This window comes from Mesocricetus auratus, unplaced genomic scaffold (assembly GCF_017639785.1).
Source record: "Mesocricetus auratus isolate SY011 unplaced genomic scaffold, BCM_Maur_2.0 Super-Scaffold_100008, whole genome shotgun sequence".
NCBI classification, from domain to species: domain Eukaryota; kingdom Metazoa; phylum Chordata; class Mammalia; order Rodentia; family Cricetidae; genus Mesocricetus; species Mesocricetus auratus.
This window is the reverse complement of record NW_024429192.1, coordinates 85472817-85490750: the sequence shown is the minus strand read 5'-3', so window position 1 is coordinate 85490750 and position 17934 is coordinate 85472817. Positions and strand designations below refer to the sequence as shown.

General features: G+C 45.1%; 1 protein-coding gene and 1 pseudogene across 4 annotated transcripts in view; both read right to left on the bottom strand.

Annotated features, from left to right (window-relative positions):
- Window positions 1-17934, bottom strand: part of Mtus2 (microtubule associated scaffold protein 2) — a 353013-nt gene that overhangs the window by 200517 nt on the left and 134562 nt on the right. The gene's annotated exons all lie outside the window — the stretch shown is intronic.
- Window positions 981-2543, bottom strand: LOC106022239 (annotated as a pseudogene).

Below are 17934 nucleotides of genomic sequence, written 5' to 3'. Positions count from 1 at the left end.
CTCTTAGGCATAGACCCAAAAGATGCACATTCATACAACAAGGACATCTGTTCCACTATATTCATACTAGCATCATTTGTAATACCCAGAACCTGGAAGCAACCTAGATGCCCCTCAACTGAAGAATGGATAGAGAAAATGTGGTACATTTACACACTGAAGTACTATTCATCAGAAAAAACAATGGAATCTTGAAATTTGCAGGCAAATGGATGGCACTAGAATAAACCATCCTGAAAGAGACAACCCAGTCACAAAAAGACAAACATGGTATGTACTCACTCATATATGGACTTTAGAGATGAATCAGGGGAGTGCCAGCCTACAATCCCACTGCCAGAGAGCCTGAGAAACAGAACCTTCATCCAGTGACTGATAGAAGCAGAGGCAGACACCCACAGCTAAACACTGAACTGAACTGGAATTCAGTGACAGAGAGGGAGGACCGATGAGCAAATGGGTCAAAACTGGCCTGGCTTAACCCACAAAAACAGCTGACCTGAACAAGGGGGGAACTCTTGGACCCCAGGTTGATGACTTGGAGGCCAGCATGGGACTGATCCAGACCCCCTAAATGTGGGTGTCAGTGAGGAGGCCTAAGCAATCTATGGGGCCTTTGGTAGTAGATCAGTATTTATCCCTGGCATACAAATGGACTTTGGGTGCCCATCCCACAATGAGTGATGCTATCCCAGCCTGGACTCTTGGGAGAGGGTCTAGGCCTTGCTCTGAACAAAATGACAGACTCTGGATATTCCCCCATGGAGGGCCTCACCTTCCCTGGGGAACAGAGTGGGAACTGGGTGGGGGGCTGGAGGGCCTGGGGGGGGAGGAGAGGAGGGAGAGGGAGCTGGGATTGACATGTGAAGCAAGCTTGCTAATTTAAATTTTAAAAAATGTTCCCTGTTCCCTCCCCATAGTCATCACTCACTGAGATAAGGCTATGCCATTTTCCCATGGCCTTTAAAAAATACCAATCTTTGGAATCCTCTTGCCATCTCCCTGCTGTATGGAGGAGTCCCAGGTGCTGGCTTAGTCAGACGTCCTCTCCTTCATGTGTATGAGGACGATGCTGAAGATGAAGAGCATCATGGAGAAGGCGCCGGCGTAGGAGGGACAGACTGAGTGGATGAAGCCCTCACACTGTGTGCTGGGGTCTCACTGACACTGGAGAGGAGGTGTAGAGGTGTGTGTGGCCTGGCCGTTTGCAATCCACTTTAAACTGGAACCCTCCATATGCACCAAGGAGACTGAACTGGACACTGTACTTGCCACCTTCTTCAAGAAGGTTCTCACAGAGGGGTCAATGTGCAGGAACTCCAGTCTTACGTTGTCACCATCAAAGGGGACCCACATGCCATTGGAGGGCTGCTCAATCGCAATGTGGTACTCCACTAGGTCAGTGACAATGTAGGCATTGGGTGGGGCTGTCTCGTCCACCAGATGATGGGACACAGGCCCCACTCCGAGGACGCCCTCCTCCTTGAACATGCAGCAGTAGAGGGCCACACCTAGCTCATAGCTGTCTGACTGAGAATACCTCTGGGCGCTGGGTGTGGCCTTCTGTGCTGCTGAGTTGAAGAAGGCATCTATGAAGAAATCCAGGGAGCCACTGAAGATGACCTGGGCATTGTTCTTGACTCAGAGCCCCGCAGTCGGGAGAGTGCTCTTCCCCACTGTGTGGTAGTACTGGGAAGGAGGAAGGAGCCTCTAAGGATGTCCAAAGCCAAGGGACTGCCACCATTCCAATTCCTTGGAAGAGATTGGGTCCCATCAATGGTCCTGGGGCCTTCAGCAAGTTCTCAGTGTCAGTCACGTTGAGGGTATGCTGGTTAAGGTCCGAGACATTGTAATTGTGATGGTCAATGACAGCTGCCACCACCATCAATGAAGGCACCAACGGTCTCCTATTGGCTCCAAAGTCTTTCACTGGAGGAGAGAAGATGATGGGGTTGTCATAGAGGAACTCTCTGTACTTAGTGAAGGACAAGCTGGAGACATCTGAAGTCCCAAAAGTGAACTCAAAGCCCCAGTCTTTCAGGTTGTAGAAGAACATTGAGTGCCTATCCTGCACGTTGAGGTTGTCCAGCAGCACAGGGTGTGGGGGTCGCTGGTGCAGACTAGCTGAGCACAGCCAGCAGCAGCCTACAGAGGGTGTGGCGAGGCAGGGATCCATCTTCATCTTCTAACAGGAGAGGCCAGCACCAGAGAGGCCTTGACACCTCACTCACATGTCTTTAGGAGCAGCTATGACAGCAAAGAATCTATAGGAGAATAGGCAGACACCACCTCCAAGAAGTGAGCCAAAGATCTGGAATGGCTGCACAGGTGAAGGGACCAGCATTCCACAGCTGGAATCCTGGAGGACTGCCCAGAGGTGTGACCCACATCAGTGATCTTAGTATGAGACCTGAAACCGTGAAACTGCTAGAGGGAGATGTAGGGAGAGAGCCTGATGGTGCAGGCAGAGTCTCAGGCCTCCATAGAATTCTGGGTGCTCAGAAAGTAATGCCAGCAATCAACAAACGTGACTCCATGACATTGAGAAGCTCCTGCACAACAATCAAGTGAAGGGAGAGCCTACAGGACGGGAGAAAATCTTTGTTACCTACCTGCACATCAGAAAAGAAGATTAATATCTAGGATACAGAATATACAAAGAACATGAAAACAACCCAATCCATAAATCCTAAAGAAATGAACAGTTCTCAAAAGATGAGATGTCTTCATCGATCCCTGCCCCTCAGGGTTTGGGAGCTATGTAAAAGAGGAAGAGGAGGATGGTGGGGGGCAAAGGGGATGGGGGACACCAAGGACAGTGTCTTCCAGACACAACAGAGGACTGACACACATATGAGCTGTGCAACATGCACAGGACCTGCATGGGTCTAAGTCAGATGGGGCCCCAGGGCTGGGAGGGGAAGAGGACACATGCTTCGACCAAAAGCAAGAACTTATTTCCAATTGGCAACCACTTACAAAGGAAAAGTTGGTTTTCTCCATACTTAAGGATAGGCCCGATGTCCAGGAATAGATGGCCAAGATAAAAGGAACCTTGATGGCAATTTTTTTTGTAGACTTTTTGTCTCAGGTATTTTGTCTGGGTCTTTTTTGTCTTACTGATCTTTTACTTGTATGTTATGGTTTCTGGTGTGTGTGTGTGTGTGTGTGTGTGTGTGTGTGTGTGTGTGTGCTGTACTTTTTTTAAAATTCTGGTTTGCTTGCAGGTTTTCGTTTACCTGTTCTTTTTCTAAAGAGAAAGAATGGGTGTAGATTTGTGGGTAGGGAAGTGGAGAGGATCTGGGAGGGGTTGGGGGAGGGGAAGCCATGATCAGACTGTACTGCATGGAAAAATTATTTTCAATAAAACACACACACACACACACACACACACAAAGTCTTTGGTGAAAACTAAACGTGAAGTTTTTTCCTTCTCATAAATTCAGGGTTACTGCAGCTTTTTGCCATGGCTACACAGAAGGGAGCTCTAGCCTCTGAAAAGCCTTTGAAAGCATCCGTACTCTAGAAGAGCTTTAATGATTAACCCTCTTCAAAGCTTTTCATTCGGAGAGTGCTTGAGCCTCTGCAGTGGGAAGTGGAGCTGTGTGTGCCCACAGTTTATAAAACCAATATGTTAAAGGTGGGCCGGAAGGCAAGGTGAGTGATGCCAGTAACAAGAGACCTTTCATTCGGCTCAGCCACTCCTGGCTTTTATCCAAGGGGTCAGGCTAATACATCAGTGTTCACTGTGGTATCATTCACAGTAGCTGCTATGGAACGGTGGCGATATATTATCTATGATTTATTAAAGCTTGCCTGAGGGTTCAGAAAGCAAAGCTAGCCACAAGCCATAGAGCCAGGTAGTGGTGGCACACACCTTTAATCCCAGAACTCAGGAGGCAGGCAGATTGACCTCTCTGAGTTCAAGGCCACCCTGGCCTACACAAGAGTGAAGAGTAACAGAGCTCAGGCCTTTGATCCCCCACTAGGGAGGTGGAGGCAGGAATGATATGGTTGAGCAGCGAAAGGAGTATAAAGTGGGAGGAGACAGGAACTCAGAGCATTTGCCTCTGAGGATTCATGGAGACAGGATCACCCATTTCGGTCTGAGGTAGAGGTAATATCTACTGGCTTGGCTACTTTGCTTCTCTGATCTTCAGCTTGAAGCTTGAACCCCAATATCAGTATTTGGATTTTTATTATTTGTGTTACATAGAACCACCCCAGGTACCCAACAACAGAGGAATGGTTAAAGAAAATGTATATGCACACAATGAAATATTGTCACCCATAAAGAAAATAAAAGTGTATTATTTTTTAGGAAGATGGATGCAACTGGAGATAATCATACTAAATGAAGCAAGCCAGCCTGAGAGCAATCAAATGTTGCACGTTTTCTCTCACTTGATGCAGATGTCCTAATTAGTTTTGTTATCAACCTGACAGAACCTGGGAAGAGGGAAACTCAGTTGAAGAATTGCTTTCATCATATGTGAATTACCTCTCAATCAAGCTATTATACTAAATCAGATGTCTAGGAATACATGGGGGACACAATCTAAGTGCATTGTCTGCATTGTGAAAATGTCATAATGGAACCCAGTATCATGTATAATTGTTGCATGCTAATAAAAATAAGCTTTAAAATAAAATATTGAATAAATAGAACAATTTTTTTATTTCTAGTCAAGCAATAGATTTAAGATAGAATCATGATTAGTACCCAATATGCATCAGTATTGTTACAGTATTGGGAGAAATCTTACTATATAAGCCCTGACTTATATGCAGGCAAAACACTCATGCACACAAAATAAAAATAAGTGAAATTTTTTGTTTCATTTTTGAGACTATTATATCATTTATCCCTTCTTTTTTCACCCTTCCAAGCACTCCCATTTACTACACTTTCTTGTTTTCTTTCCAACCCATGACCTCTTTTTTTTCATTGTTGATGCATAGTACATATGTATGTGTACATATTGTTCTAAACATCACCTGCTCATTCTGCATCAGGTTATTTGCATGTATGCTTACAGGGCTGATTATTGGGTACTGGATAACTAATTGATTTGCTCCTCCCTGGGGAGGAGCATCTCTCCTGCTCTCACAGTTCCTTAGCTGCCTGAAGTTCCTTGTGAAGGTCGCGGCTTCCAGGCTTTCCCTCATCCGTGTTAGCACATCAGTTGTTGTTGTCCTTGTTCAGATCCCGTTTGGGCTCTCATGGTGGTGAGACATTATGGGTGCAGCTCCTGACATCACTAAGAGACACAATCTCACAGCAAACTCTCAGGTGCTTCGACTCTTATAGTCTTTCCGCCCCCTCTTTGGAAATGTTCCCTGAGCCTTTGGTCCACTTGGGACGGGGCCCCACAACTCTGCATTTTGACTGGGTGTGGCTTTCTGTAATGGTCTCTGTGAGTCACAACTAGAAATTTGCTTGATGAGGGGTGAGGACTACATTTATATCCGAAGATTAGGAGGTAGGAGCCTCTGACGGAGGAAGGCCATTTGACGTTTGTCTGAGTCTGAATTACCTCACTCAATATAAGTAAGATCTTTAAAGAGTCTATGCTGGCTAGAGAATCTGATCTGTCATTGTGTGTCCTCTACAAAGACACTTCAACTAGAGAGGTGGAATAAGAGTTTTGTATTACATCAAAGTCCCTTCCAAGTGAATACGAACATAATGGGGAAGCTAATTAAAATAAATTCAAAGCTAATAAACATTTTTGAAACCCTGGGATCAGATGTTCATGCCTCATGCAAGGGAGCCAAACTGAACTCATTTATTTTAATCAAAGCTCAATTTTCTGACAAGTTTTTGCCAGAAAGCAAAAGAAAAAAATCCTGCTTGAACAACAAAAGATATTGCACTGTCTGCTGAAAGCTGCAAGACGTGCTGCTATTTCAAAGTAATATTTTTCCTTTGAAAAATAAATTCTTTGAAGAAAGCAAATCTTCCCATTTAAATGAAGTGAATTTTATTTGTTTTGGGCCTTTTCCTTTTTGTATAGATTCTCCTTTAAATTAGGACTTAGTTATACTAAACAAAATCTCAGCCAACTAGAATAAGATCACTTATTTGTGATTGAACACTAACCAATAAAGCCCCATCAATCACTGTCCAGCTGTCATGTATCCCAAAGAGTGAAATTACAATGTTTGTTAGTAAGGTAACTTTTCATTAATCCAGTTCAGTATGAACTAGAAAGAGAGAAGAGGAGGCTGTGTAGCAGTTAATGGGATGCTTGCCTGGCATGTGTGCTATCCTGGCTTTCAATCCCCTGCCCCATAAACCAGACAGAGAAGTTGGCAAACACTCAGAGGTAGATCAAGGTCATCATGGGCTACACAGAGAGACCCTGCCTAAAAATCAAAAAGCAGAAACCCAGAAATAGAAGGAAGACTGTTAGAAAGGATTAAAGTGACCTGTGTCAGTGGGGATAGAGAAGGGGGCCAGAAAATATAGTTAGGGGTGAATATACTCAAAGCATGATATCTACATATATAGAAATGTTACTACGAAGTCCCTAACATTTGTAATAAATACGCATTAACAATTAAAATAAAAGTAGAAATGCTGAATGTAAGAAGGTCCATGTGCCAGGCCAGGGAGATAGCTCAATGATAAAAAGTGGTAGCTGTGAGAGCCTAGTGCCTTCTGCTCCATTCCTGGAACCCAAAAAACAAGCCAGACACTGGGGGCATCCACAACTCCACTGTGTCAAGACAGCAAGTGGAAACAGGAGAATGGCCAGGAGTGTTGCTGGACGGCAGCACAGCAGAAAGAAGGGAGAGCCTGCCTCAGTGGGTGAGAGCAGAGACCCTCTGAGTTTCCCACACAGGCGCGTGGATAAATGCACACACCAAATCAGCTGACTACAGGGCACTTTGTGTACAATGGGAACAAAATCAGTGTCATATCTAACTTGTCAAAAACTGTGACTAAACATACAAGTAGACACTCAAGTGGATTTTTATTTTATTTTTGTTTTGTTTTTTGAGAAGGGTTCTCGCTGTGTAGCCATAGCTGGCCTGGAACTCGCTATGTAGACCAGGCTGGCCTTGAACTCACAGCTCTGCCTACAAGCATACCTACAAGCAGATGTTTTAATGCTATAACTAACACAGACACTACGGAAGTACATGGTCATCAACAATGACTTGGGGTTTTATTCCGAGGACTATTTTTCCCTATAACTTTGTGTTTGGAGTCTTTATATCAGCATATTTGTGTGATCTGGGCCAAATTGTTGTTTTATTTCACTTTTCTTTCCAGTCACTTTTACGAGCATCCTTTCCCCTTCTTTCACAGATACTCTGCTCTGCTCACATCGGGAGGAGCTGTTCAGCCTTTCGGCACCTTGCCTGGTAACATGCATACACAGCAGCTGCTTTTACCATGCTTCCTCCTCGCTGAGACACTTCTCCATGAAGAAAATCTTCCATGTTAAGGCGGTGTCTCTTCCCATGAAAAGAAGGACAAGGAAATGGCAAGGAAAACATTGGACTGGTGACCTGGACTCAACAAGACTGAATTCAAACTCTCAACACCTCAGTTGCCTCCTGGGGAAGAGTAAGGATATAGACATTGTGTTGGTTGTTCTTCTCTGTTGCTATGATAAAACACCATGACCAAGGCAACTTATAGAAGGGAGAGTTTATCTGGGCTTATGGTTCCCAAGGGACAAAAGTCCATTATGGTGGTGAGGCGTGGCAGCAAGCAAGCCCAGTAGCAGGCTGGAGCAGGAAGCTGGGAGCTCACACCCTCAATCACAAGCAAGAAATAGAACAAATTGGAAGTCGGGCATGGTTATGAGCTCTCAAAGCTCACCCCTAGGGTGTACTTCCTACACCAAGGCTGCAGCACCTACAATAGTGTCACTAACTAAAGACCAAGCATTCAAACACACGAGCCTGTGAGGAACATTACTCTTTCAAACCACTTCAACTATCTACCCATTATCATGCTGGAAGAGAAAGCGTGTAATGGCTAATGCATGATGAGCACCATTACATAAGCAGCTACAGGCTTGCTATTCTCTGTCATTGGTGCCACACTTACTGAAATTGTGAAGAGCATCTCTTTGAACAAGGATCAAGGCACACAGCAACCAATTTCCAAGATGGGTCTCCTGCAAGCCCCAGCAGGGAGCGAGGATCACCCTGGTGAGTGACAGAATAGTGTGGAGGTGATAGTATGTGATTTCTAAGTGTAAGTCATGAGATATATTGCAGACCCATCCTTTTGCTCTCTGATTTTTACCTCAAGGAGAAGCCAGACTTGCTTGCTATGGGGATATTTCAATGGCACTCCTGCACCCCATGGAGAAGTGGGGTCTCTTGCCAAAAGCCAAAAGCCTACATCTCAGAACTGGATCCTGCATGTTCCTAGTTTCTGACCCACATAGACAATCAGACGGGATATACTTAGTGTAGTTTTAAGCTCCTGATATTTGGGGTGGTGTACAGCAACATGGAGATTCAGGTACATGAAGGCAGTTGCTGTCATATCAAGGACTCACTCTATAGGAACGGCTCTGGAACCAGGTCCAGATGGGACGCTCCCTGTAAGAAATTTTTGGGTAGCAGGAGTAGAGAAGTCTCGGAAGCTTCAAAGAGACTTCCAGAAGAAGCCAGTTGGCATTAAAAATAACTGTCAATGACAGTTTAAATGAATAGACAGGGGAATGAATCCACACTAATAGGTCGCAAGTGCTACTGATAGAAGATGGAATTTGGAGAGCGCGTTCAATGAGCTTAGGATTTTCTAAGAGTCTCCAGGCAGGGCTGAGGATGCCAAGAGGTCACACCTTTTCTTGGGGTATTGTGTGAGATAAACATTTTGATAGAAGTAGTTGTTTGGAATATAAAAAATTAATGAACAAAAAATTTTTTAAAGTATTCCACCTACCCAAATGCAAGCATGAAATAAGGTTCTGACTTTCATAATACCATACCATTATTTTCATGAAAAAAAAAGACAGAAAGAAAGTAGCTGTTAGGTATGCAAGGTTTAGGATTTGCTGGGTTTGAAAATTGCCAGCCTTGTCGCATGGGAAACAAGAACTAAACTAGAGAAAGGCTTTTGTTAATGACCGTATCTAGGCCACTCAGAGCAGCGTGATCTGATGATGACAGCAACGATGTGCCTGCATCGCCTTCCAGTGAGACTTCAGAAAGACCAAGGCAACGTGAAATAAACACCTGCTAAGCAATTAAACCACTGAGAAACTCAAGGCTGCTGTCTGCCAGGTTCTTGGCGGGGGCTCGGGACGCAGATTTACTTACAGATTTATTCATTTAGCATGTATGTGTAAGGCAGTGTGTGCGCATATGTGGATGTAGGTATGTGTGCTAAGGCATGTGGAGGCCAGAGGAGAACCTGGCTTGTCTTCCTCTGTTAATCCCCACCTTCTGTTTTGCGGCAGGCCTGAAGATTGGCATTTTAACTAGGCTGGCTGGCCTGTGAGCTCCTAGGGTCTGTCTAACACTGGTCACAGGCACATGAAGCCTCACTTAGATTTATGGGAAAGCAAGGATTTGAACTCAGGCCCTCTTGCTTAGTCTCTGAGCCATCTGCCCAACCCAAGAAAGGTTTATTTTTGAAGTGATTTTTCAGGAGTAGCTGTTACCTGACAGAGTAAACCTAATAAAAGTCAAAGAAAACAAAATTTTATGAACAAAACAAGTCAACAGAAACACTGCTGGCTCAGACTGGAACAGTAAGAGAGAATCGTAAATTAAAGTGGGTGTTGATAGACAGAAATCAGGCTGAGAATGCCCCGAAGTTCAAGCATTTTCCTGAAAGGCAATGAAGGCAATAAAGGGGCAGAACCTAGAACCCCAAGCATGAAAGCAAAAGCTACAAATATCGTCCAGGCCACGTGACCGACCACTGCATGGCAATAAAGGGGCAGAACCTAGAACCCCAAGTATGAAAGCAAAAGCTACAAATATCATCCAGGCCATGTGACCACTGCATGGCACCAGCATCTCAAGACAGTGACTACTGGTTGTTTCCCATCATGCTCTGCTTTAAGTAGAGAGTGTACTGGAGTTACTCAATGCCTGTAGAACCACTGGCTATTGGATGTGTGTGTGGAATTGTTTGGGGTAATTTCTCTCTTTAAACATATTTGCTTCAAGACAAACTGGGTTCAAGGAGATATTCTCAACTATATGGAAGTGGCTTCATTCATTCACTCACCTTAATTAAGATGACTGCTCTGGACACTGAGCTGACAGTGTAAAAATGAGACTTTCTTCCTCACTACCAACCAGCTTGCATGGTCCCTGAGGGTGCTATGCAAGCTGCTGGGGAAGATACAGTATCATCCGTCTGGCTAAGCTGAGCATCCTACCCTCCATGAGACCAACCTACCGGGAAAGATGTGCCAGCTCATGTAACAGTGGCATTACCGTTTCTCAGAACATGGTCAAAAGAACGATGCGTGGTGAACAATACCTTGGGGAACTATGAGAGAGGCTCCAGGAAAAAAAGGCAGAGGGCATTTTATCTCAGGTGTGTTTTGTTCCTGGATTGTTCGGGGATGTGACTTTTTGCATTAATTTATAAGACATGTTTATTCTTGTTGGCTGTCAGAACAGAGCTATAGAACCCAGAACCCTGGGTCTGGATATGGCCTTCTGCCTTGCTTTTGTGCTTTCCCAGATATAATCTATAGTACATGCCAGGCAATGGTGTTAAAATTGGTCTGTCCTGAGAAAGCCCTGGGAAAAAGCTACTCCATTAATATTTGGTAGGTGCTTACTGATGTCTATTTACCTGTTTTTAGGATCGTGTCTTTCTGAACCCCAACAGTCCACCTTGGATCATTGCTTTCTTTGTTACATTTGTGTATGAAAGTCTACTTAAACTCAAGTCAGGCTGTCTGCAGCGCTAGACTGCAGTTTCCCCCCATTCTTTAAGGCCCTCAAATCCCCAGCCTGGCAGCCAGCTCTGCACAGGTCGGCAAACGTCAACACCGTTAGGTAAGTAACCAAACATTCTCTGGTTGGATTTTCTGTACTTTCTGGTGGTAGCCGAGATAAAGAAGAGCCATGGCAGGGGGAAGATTATTTGCTTTTGCTTGTCCACTGAGTTGATTTACCCTGTTGCTGTTGCTGCTGCCTCTATTGACTTAAGAAACAGCATTTTAAAAAAAAGGAAAAAAAAAAAGAAACAGCATTTTCAGGCTTTCATTGTTAACCGAAGACCACTGGTTCTTCAGGAATTCCCAAGTTCAAATTTTTCAGTGCTAGATTAAGACTACTGAGGCACACCAATGTTCTATCATCCCATTGGGTCTGTTCCTCTAAAGAACCTTGATTAATACAATACCCAAGAGAAAAAAATCTGTGCAAAACTCATACATGATACAATGCAAATGGTCACATGGTCAATGACAGACAAAACCCAGGAATGATCCAAATCTCCATTAATTGATGCATTTATAAATAGATTGTGGTCTACAGAGAAAATGGAATTGAAAAGAATCTTTATGGGCTGAGTTCCGTCACCCCCCCCATAATCATATATGTTGTAACCTTATGCTCCTGTGTGACTGTTCTTGAAGGCATAGCCTTGGAGAAATTACTAAGGCCACATACAGTTGTAAAGGTGGTGCCTTGATTCATCGACTGTGGTGGAGACATTAGTGACACCTTTCCCCTTGTATGTGCACACAGAGAAAGGTCACATAAGTGCCCAGAGAGAGGACCTTCAACCATATACCAAGAGAGGCCTCAGCAGAAACTAGCCCTACTGTAACTAATCTTGGATTTCTGTTTTTCAGAACTAGGAGAAAAATTAATTTCTAAGCCACTTAGTCTTCTCAAGATATGGAGATGAATGAATGAAACACTGACATGTGTTATAAATCAGTCAAGCTTTGACATTCTGGTACCAGCAGAAGAAGCCACAGACCAAAGGCCACACATTGTGTGGCTCTGTCACATGAGGTGTCTAGAACAGGGACATCCATAGAGACAGAAAGTAGATTAGTGGATGTGAGTGGCTTGTGCTTAAGGAAAATCAGGAAGTCAACATTTCTTAGAGTGATGAAATGTTCTACAGTTACTGTGTAAATGGTCACATATCTGAGCAGACTCCCCCCAAAAGAAAACATTGGATTTGTACTTTAAGTGAAGTATGTGGTGTGTGTATCATATCTCTATGAAACTCTTGTTTGAGAAAGACCGAGAAGGCCAGGTAAGAGGCTAACAGAGACCAAGACTGAGACAGCAACAAGGATAGAGGGAAGCAGGCAGGTGGACAAGTAGGTGACTAGAGCATGGGCTAGTGGCATCAGCACACACCATAGCCACCTGCGCTTACCACGTAGGGCAGGAGGCGGATGTTCCAGAAAAATGAACGGGAGAAACATTATAGCATAATTAGGATGAATGTGCCCTGGCGCTGCCAAGCCCTCAAACACAAGTGCACAGAGCGGTGACAAAACGGGCCAAGTGAACCCAGAGCTGGGAGCAGGGGGGAGGGCATTCCTAGCCCAGCCAGACATGCCAGGCAATGGGATGCCAGTGGAGGAGGAGGAAGGGGAAGAGGAAGGGGAGCAGGAGGATTAAGAGGAGGAGGAAGGAGGGCTCAAGTAAGAGGTAGCTAGTCCTGCTAGGAGAGAAGAGGGAGGAGAGCAGCTCAGACTGCACCACAGAGCCCTGCTGGACAAGGTCTCCATGGCACTAGCATTGCTGTTCCTTGGAGAACAGCAAAAACCATTATGAAGGAGGAGAGATGTTCCTGACAGTGGGTTGTACAGGAAAGGGGCAGAGGGAAGGAAAATGAAGTGAGCGGCAGCAGGCAGAGAGGGGTCCTAACACCAAGAGCAGGGAGAGGGTGGAGGGCTAGCCTGAGGTCACAGAGTAGGGAGAGGGTGGAGGGCTAGCCTGAGGTCACAGAGTAGGGAGAGGGTGGAGGGCTAGCCTGAGGTCACAGAGTAGGGAGAGGGTGGAGGGCTAGCCTGAGGTCACAGAGTAGGGAGAGGGCGGAGGGCTAGCCTGAGGTCACAGAGTAGGGAGAGGGTGGAGGGCTAGCCTGAGGTCACAGAGTAGGGAGAGGGGGGAGGGCTAATCTTAGGTCACAGAGTAGGGAGAGGGTAGAGGGCTAATCTGAGGTCATAGAGTAGGCAGGTTGCAGGTCTTAGTGCTTGACTAGGCTTGGGTACATGGGATGAGGAAAGAGTAATCTTTGTTATGAATGTAAAAGGTCTGCACACCTAGACGATCTCCCTGTATCTGTATGCACACGTCTGCCCCCACAAATCACACCCACTGCAAATATGACAGTTCACAGGAACTTCATGAAACTGATGAGAATGGCCTTGTGTAGAGCTCTCCTACAAGAAAATTACTTCATACAGTCACTCTGTGATCCTCAGAGCAGCCCCAGAAAAGCAGACAGGAGGAACACACACACCTGAACAGGGCAGATGGTGAACAGAGCAACGTGTGCACACATATGCATGAACACACATGCACACACAAGTATGCACATGCATGCATGCACATATGCACGTACATGTGCACACTTTTGTCAATCACATCACACAAGTATGCATAGCTGGAGAATAATACACAAAATAAATATTTATGAAGGGGATTAGAGAGCCGGCTCAGTGGTTAAGATCACTTCTAGTTGTTCTTCCAGATTCCCAGCATCTACATGGTGGCTCCACAGATCTACAAGCAGGCAAAAAACTCATACACATAAGATAAAAACAAATTCTTTTTTGAGACTGGATCTCACTACATAGCCTTGACTCAGTTGGAACTTGATCTGCAGACCAGGCTGGCCTTGAACTCACAAAGATCCACCTGCCTCTGCTTCCCAGGTGTTGGGAGTAAAGGGGCCGTGGTGGTGCACACCTTTAATCCCAGCACTCAGGAAACAGAGGCAGGCAGATCTCTGTAAGTTCGAGGCCACCCTGGTCTACAGAGCAAGTTCCAGGACAGGCTCCAAAGCTACAGAGAAACCCTGTCTTGAAAAATAAACAAAGAAGAATCTAGGCCATAAAGGAAAACAAATGAGAGTTATTTGTTGTAGTGTGTTTTATTTTTGTCATTGTCAAGAGCTGTGAACAGTGTAAGGATTTAAGAAAAAAGAATACTGCAAAACGAGAAATATACAAGACCAAGTAATCCTAGTTCCTTTTAAATTGAGATCGTAATCTTGAATTTACCATCTTCTGACGACTTAAAAGAAAAGATACACTGGCTGCTCTTCCAGAGGACCCGGGATCAATTCCCATCACCCACATGGCAGATTGCAACTGTCTGTAACCAACCCCAGGTTATCTGACATACCTTCTTCTGGCCTCCATGATTACAAGGCATGGAGATGGCACAGAGACATACACACAGGCAAAGTACACATAAAACTGAATAATTATAAAAAAAATGCATGGAGTACTTGAGTAAACAGGATTCAAGGCCGGTGTCTGTGTTTCTGTTAGGTCTAAACATCAGCTAAGGTTTAACTCAGTGGTTCCCGAATATCAAGTGGCATATTTTCCACTGCACCAGAGTAAAACAGTGGCCAGAGGACACATGAACCTGTGTGTTGGAGATGGGAAGATGACAGTGAGTGTTGTCAACAGAGGACAACAGCCAAAGGCACAATGATGTAAGCACTGCCCACGGCAGGCTGTGTGGAGTACAGACAGTAACTGTCCAGAAAGACAGGCTGCATGTGAGGTGACCTTGTGCTAGTCAAGGCTCACTCGATCCTAGGTCTGTGTTATAAACACAGCTGAAGGACGTCACTCAGATCCTGTTCACAGTAGTGATTTTCAGGGCCGGATGCAGCCACTCAAGAGCAAATCCAAAGGCACAGAACGTTTAGGAGCAGAATCTGTCGACTCATCTGCCTCTGATCAGCCTTGGGCCGTTTGGGTGGGAAGTAGAATGAACACAGCTGCTGTATTTACTAAGGGAAGTGCTCAAACATCGTGGTATGAAAACAATGAAGGGCTTTTTTCCACGGATTAGATTTAAAAGCATAATTTTCACTAAAACCTTTAAAATCACACACTTATTTCACAATACTAACCAGATCCCTAAATGCTGTGCCCACTGTACTTCCTTCATTTAAGCAGAAATGGAGACCACAGCCAGACTAAGCAGATAGAACACGAGTTTTTAAAATTCTCTCCAATGAAAGATGTTTCCAAAAGAGAGCTGCTACATTTCAAGTGGCAACATTGAAACTCATAGCCAATGATCTCCCAGTGTATTCCATTAAGCACTTTATAGACTTAAACCTCAAACAAGAAAGAGAAAAGAGAAAGATACTTACAAAGCCAGGTACTCCAACTGCGCTGGAACACAGAGCACAGGTGGAGGTCCCCGACTGCAGGGAGAAGGAGGAGGAGGAGGAGGAGGAGGAGGAGGAGGAGGAGGAGGAGGAGGAGCACTGCAGCATGAGACAGTGTAACTGCTGTAGAGGAAGCAGCCATTGACCTTCAGCCTAGACAGCCAGGTGAGCAGACACAGGCCCAAGGGCAGGCAAGCAAGAAATGAGCACAAAGGAGGGAGACGCTCCTGGGGCAGAGGATGCCCAGTTCCCAGGCACTGACCACCAGCTACACCCCGGCCAAGCTCCAGCTTGAGGGGAAACAGATGCCCAGAGAGTTAGCACAGATGAACTCAAGTTCATTCCACACAGTCACGAGTGAATGAGCATGGAGAACTGGAGAAAATTTCCCAGGCTAAAGCAAAACACCACAAAGAGGAAAGATGGCCCTGGAAACAACAAGGAGAATGCTAACACCCTTTAAAGTTACATCATTAATATGAGAAGATGCTGCCACGATAACATAAAGAAGAATGTTCTAGGGAAAGAAGCTGGGAGTTACTGAGAAAGCACTCTTAGAAATTATACATGGGAAAACAAAAATTCAGCAGAAGGTAGAAAATGAAGCAAGTTTAAATAGTCTAAGATGTCAAAGGGAAAAAAATCATACAAATAATAGGAAATGGCCCACACTAAATTAAGGAAAAAATCACAGAACATGAAAGAGAGAAGGGTAGAGGGATGGAGAGAAGGAAAGAGAGAGAGAGATGGAGAGGAGGAGAAGGAAAGGGGGAGAGAGATGGAGAGGAGAAGGAAAGGGGGAGAGAGATGGAGAGGAGGAGAAGGAAAGGGGGAGAGAGATGGAGAGGAGGAGAAGGAAAGGGAGAGAGAGATGGAGAGGAGAAGGGGAGAGAAAGGGAGATGGGAAGACAAAGGCTGGAGTTAATGGCAAGAGCACAATATGACTTACAGCAGTGAGCAGCCCCGAGTCTCTATTTTAACTAATGCTTTTCTTCCCTCTTTTCTGATTGATTTACGTGCTCCCCTACACACACACACACACACACACACACACACACACACACACACACACACACGCACACCTGGAAATACCAAAACAACATCAGGAAGAGAGACTTAGAAAATACACCAAGGGAAAAAAAAAATCACGTCACCTACAAATTTTCTTTTATCAGAAGTTGTTACATTTTGAAAGAAAACTATTTTCAGCCTAGAAAAAATTACTTTTAATGTAGTGGATGAAGACTAAAACATCTTCAGAAATGTAAAACTCTGCCATGTAGCTTTCTCTGATCTCTCTAGAAATTAATTACTGCGGATGCACTTAGACAAAACAACATGTAAACTAAAGAGTGCAAGACACGGGGTCCTTGGGAGGAGAGATGTGAGAAGCTGCCCAGCCAGAGACTACAGAATTGAAAGTCCCAGAATGACGCACTGAGGGAAACAGGGAAAGGTCCCGAGAATGGAAAGCTACCACACAACTGGCATCCAGTCAATGCTTATTGCGTGGTTCACTCACTCGATAACTCAGCCTGTGAGTTACTCGGCCTGCCCAGACCCCTCCACACCCTCCATGCTCTCCACCTTCTGACCTTGTGCTTGGAAGTCATGATTTAGGAGCAGGAAGGAATAAAGCGTAACATGCAGCTCCCTGTGAGTCGGCTTCCCAATACTCTAACATACAACCAGAGAAAACAAACTGTTCTGGTTTGCTTTCTGTGGCCATACTAAAATTCTCGGGAGGAAAGGATTTATTTCAGTTTACAGGTTACACCCCTTCACTGAGGGAACTCAAGGCAGACACTCAAGCAACGAATGTCGAGGCAGGAACTGCTTCCTTTTCCATATAGCATTACCTTTAATCAAGGAACTCACTTCACAGCCAAAGAGGTAGACCCATAGAGGATGCTTCTGGCTGCCTGGTATGTTTACATACCTATGCTCAGCTACCTTTCTTTTTATTATTATTACTTTAATTTTAAATAGCTTGCTTCACATGTCAATCCCAGTTCCCTCTCCCTCCCCTCCTCCCACACCCCCCACTATCTCCTCCAGTCTCCCACCCTATCCCCACTCCCTTCCACATAGGGGATATCCAGAGTCTGTCATTTCACTCAGGGCAGGGTCCAGGCACTCCCCTAAGAGTCCAGGCTGAGAGAACATCCCTCTTTGTGTTATGGACACACAAAGTCCAATTGTATGACAGGAATAAATACTGATCTACTGCCCAGGGCCCCATAGGTTGCCCAGGCCTCCTCACTGACTCTCACACTCAGGGGTCTGGATGAGTCCCATGCTGGCCTCCCAGCTGTTGGTCTGGGGTCCAAGAGCTCCCCTTTGTTCAGATCAGCTGTCTCTGCTGGTTTTGTCAGCCCATTCTTTGCCCATTTGCTCATGGCTCCTCTCTGTCTGTCACTGGGTTCCATGGGTTCAGTTCAGTGTTTAACTGTGGGTGTTTGCCTCTGTTTCCATCAGTCACTGGATGAAGGTTCTAGGATGGCATATAAGGTAGTCGTCAAGTTCATTATCAGGAATGGGCATTTAAGGTGGTCTCTCCACAATTGCCAGTTGGTGTCATCCTTGTAGATCACTAGAGG